The 4239-nt window shown below is 37.0% G+C and overlaps 1 pseudogene; it reads left to right on the top strand.

The window, feature by feature from the left end:
* The first annotated feature begins 2645 nt into the window (after positions 1 to 2645).
* Positions 2646 to 3619, top strand: LOC126502035 (olfactory receptor 10J1-like; annotated as a pseudogene).
* The last annotated feature ends 620 nt before the right edge of the window (positions 3620 to 4239 follow it).

Raw genomic sequence — 4239 nt, 5'->3', positions numbered from 1 at the left:
ACTGCTTTGTAGATGTATCCATAGGGGTAGGGCTCCACAATCCTGGATTTTGGTTGTATCAATTTTTCCTACCAGAGAATTGGTGTTGCCCTCTGGGGGTTGGGCCTTCCTACATCAATTGATCATTAAGACAGCTTCCCAAAGACATGACCACAGACAAACCTGATCTAGGCAATTCTTCAATTGAAGTTTCTCCTTTAGATGACTCTAAGCTCTGTCAATTTGAGAATTAAGTTTGATCAAGACACAGGGCTTTTTAGAGGTTTAGTTTATTTGTTTAATTTTTGGTTCTTTGAGAAGTTCACACAGTATGTTTTGATCATTTTCATTCCTCCCCAACTGCTTCCAGACATACCCTTTCCCTATCCACCCAAATTTGTATCCCTATTTAACCCATCAAGTTCAATTTGTTTTCTCATATATTCTTAGATGTGTGACCTTCCACTGATGCATGGTCAACTAAACAGGGACAGCATTCAATCGTTTAAAAAACCTGAATATTCCTTTCCAAGAAGCTATCAATTTACAATAGCTAATCTGCTTGCTGTGGGATTTCATATATGCCTCCTTGTTCTCAGTTGAGATTTTGTCATATCTTGTACAAGGACTGTGTATGTGATATTTCTTCTGACTTCTTTTGTGCAACTGTCTTGTTATGTCTGGAGGACACAGTTTTCCTGTATTCATTGTTCATCTGTGGCTCTTACATTGTTTCTGTTCCTTCTGCTGGAATGATCCCTGGGCCTTGGGAGGAGGAGAGGTGATCTAGATTATGTAGGAGGCTTCTTGTTTGTTTCTGCTGCATGGACCCAAAATAACCACACAGAAATTGCATTAATTACAACACTGCTTTGTCATAATTGGCTTATGCATATTTCTAGCTCACTCTTGCATCTTGAATTGACCCATTTCTATTAATCTATATATCACCACGAGGCTCATGGTTTCTTGGTAAGGTTCTCCAGCATCTGTCTCCTTCAGCAGCTACATGGCATATCCTTGATGCCACCTACTCTCTCTATATCTCTTCCAACGTGGCTATAGTCTGCCTTGCTATAGACCAAAGCAGCTTTACTCATTAACCAGTAAAAGCAGCACATATACAGATGGACTTTCCACAACCATTTTGTGTGCCTAATGTAAACCTTTGCCAGCTCTAGATATCTGCATGAATCACCACCTACTTTTAGTAGACTGTTCTCTGATGAGGACTGAGATAAACATTAATCTATGAGTATAAGAATATGTCATTAGGAAACAATTGGATATGTATATTTAAAAAATGATTGCTGTAGGTCCTCCAATTGGGGCTTAGAACCTGACTAGCCACAGGTTTTGGCTTAACAATAGTGATGAGTACAAGTTTTCTCAATTAAATACCAGTGATAGATTCCTAGAAATGTAACCATTACATTTTACTAAAATTATATTGAAATAAAATTGTGAAGCTACTTTCCCTCTTTTTTTACTCTAAATCTTCTTGAATTATGTTCTTTATTGATTATTTAAAATGTTTATTCATGTCTTCTCTTATTTTCTCGGTTAATGTCATTAGTATCCTACATTCAAACTTATAAAAATATGCCTTATCATTTTATTCTTATTTTATGTTATTATCATCTCCTTCTTATTTTTTTCTTCTTAATTTAATTTTTGTCTCTTTTTAAAATTTTATGAGATGGACATTCTGCTATTTTAGCCTTTTTTTAAAAATCAACATCTTAAGGAATCATTTTACATCTAGTAATCTTCTGTGTAAATCACACATGCTTTGGTATATCATTATTTGATTACTATTTGGTTCAAAAGAGTTCCCAGGTATCACCATGAGCTCTTGAAACCATGGGTTAGAATCCCAAACATCAACATTTTTCAAATTATCTATTTTGTTTTTGAAAACTTATAAATTGTTTATGCTCTACTCTAAGAATGTGATTATTTTCTAAAAGATAATCTAATTTTAAGAGACATTCAAAACAAATTTCATGACCTATTCACAATCATTATATAAAAGATCAAGATGTACATGGAAAGAATACTTTACGGCAGGTTCTTAGGTGAGGCTAATTAAATTCTATCTGCATTTCTAGTTTAAGGAGCCAGTCTACCATTTCTGGTGAAATGAGTTGACTTTTTTGTAGTTATTTAATTTCATTTTGTGAATGCTCTTTTCATGCAGGTGTACATGTTTATGCATACATGTATGCACGTGTATGCATATGTACAGGTGTGGAAACCATGTGCCAACCACAGCTATTATTGTTTAGATATGATCAAATTAGACATGTTTTTTTAGTTTTCTAAGTCAGTTTTTATTTGCCTGGAACTCTGTTCTAAACCAACAAGTCAGTGAACCCCATGCTTCTGCCTGTCTCCATCTCCCCAGTATTGCAATTACAAGCAAGTCCTACAATAACTTCCTCTTATTTACATATTTTTAAAATGTAAGTTCTAGTGATTGGGTTTAGGGTGCTGTTCTTAGAAAATGAGGACTTTATGGATTAAATTTCCTTACAGCTCCATCCAGGCAGTTTTGAATTGATCCTACTTTATAAGGATCATTGCTCTGCAGGGTACTCAGGGTCATCCTTGACATGAAGATGTAGTGCTGACCTTCTCTTTATCTTTTGGATCTAAGGTCCTCAATGAAGAGAGCCAAGTGCACAGAGATAAGGGAGTTTGTTTTCTAGGGTTTATCCAATTTTTAAGAATACCAACTCACACTCTTTGTTGTCTTCTTTGTCCTGTACATCCTGACTCTGGCTGGCAATGTCATCATTGTGACCATTATCTGTATTGAACAGAACCTTCATACCCCCATGTATTTCTTCTTAAGTGTTCTTTGAAGAGAGATTCTGTTCCCTGGTGATCACCCCACAAATGCTTGGTAGCCTTGTGGGTCTAAGCTAAACACTCTCCCTGAAGTGCTATGAGATGCAGCTCTTTTTTTCCTTGGATTTGGAATCACCAACTATCTGCTGTTAGCAGTTATGGGTTATGATTGTTATGTGACTATCTACAACGGACTTCATTATAGTGCCATCATGAATTGGAGTGTATGTGCCATCCTGACATCTTCAGTCTGTGCCATGAGGTTCCTTCTCTCACTAGTTTAGGCTGTGTCCATTTTTAGGCTGCCCTTCTGCAATTCACTGATTAAATATTTCTTCTGTGATGTCTGACTTGTTTTGCTTATGGCTGTGCAGTATCAGTCATCAAAGACATCTGGACATTAGTTCTCAGTCTCCAGGCAATCACAGCACCTGCCACTTTCCTATGCATCTCCTATGTCCTCATTATGCCCACCATTCTCAAGATTGCCTCTGTTGACAGCCAGAAGAAAACTTTTGCTATCTGTATGTCCCACCTCACTGCGGTTGCGATCTACTATGGTTGTGCTTCCATTGTCTACTTCGAGCCCAAGTCAGAGAATACTAGGGACCAGGACCAGCTGATCTCAGTGACTTGCGCTGTTATAACCCCTCTACTAAACCCTGTTGTATATAGTCTGAAAAACAAAGAAGTCCAGGAAGCTCTACGGAGAGTGATGGGGTGAAAATCCTTATCACAGTTGTTAATTTATGTCCAAATACTTTCATCTTTTTCTTATGGAACTTGATAGGAAAAGTTATATTGCCAGTGTTTCATGTGATTAGGAGTTTTATACATCATAGCCAAGGCCAGGGAGAGGGCAAAAGTGGAACTGGTAGCCAGCTTTTCATAATTTCGTTTTATTTCCTCAGCCTCTTTGTTAACATAATAAAAACACAGGTCACTTGCAAGACCTGTGCACAGACAGCCATTGGCCCTACTCCAAAAGATAATTACAAGGTCAAAGTATGATCTTATGTTCATTCCAAGCTTAAATTTAAAGGAACCAATCTATTTCTCATTGAATTAAAAACCACACACTAAACATTACTCAATGGAATATTCTCTTAATATAAATTAGTTGCTTGAGCAAGTGGTGAGTAGGAGGGAAATATACAAACACCTAACTGCCTTGTGTTTTAATAAGATAAGCAATGCAAAAACTAAAGAGATCTTTTAAGAAATGGATCTCGAATGAACTAAAACTTCCCAAACTATCTTCAAGCAGCCACACATGAACTCCAAAGGAGCTCCAGGTCTCCTATCTGCCACAGGTGGAACTCCTAATGAAGGGGAGCTAAGTAAAGGTCCTAAAGAGGGAAGGACACATTCAATGTAAAAGCTTTCTAATCAGCATAGGATAGTCTT

Source organism: Alexandromys fortis, unplaced genomic scaffold (assembly GCF_014885135.2).
Source record: "Alexandromys fortis isolate MF-2015 unplaced genomic scaffold, M_Fortis_MF-2015_v1.1 scaffold_51, whole genome shotgun sequence".
In the NCBI taxonomy this organism is placed as follows: Eukaryota; Metazoa; Chordata; class Mammalia; order Rodentia; family Cricetidae; genus Alexandromys; species Alexandromys fortis.
The sequence above is the reverse complement of the archived record's forward strand: the minus strand, read 5'-3'. Positions and strand labels throughout refer to the sequence as shown.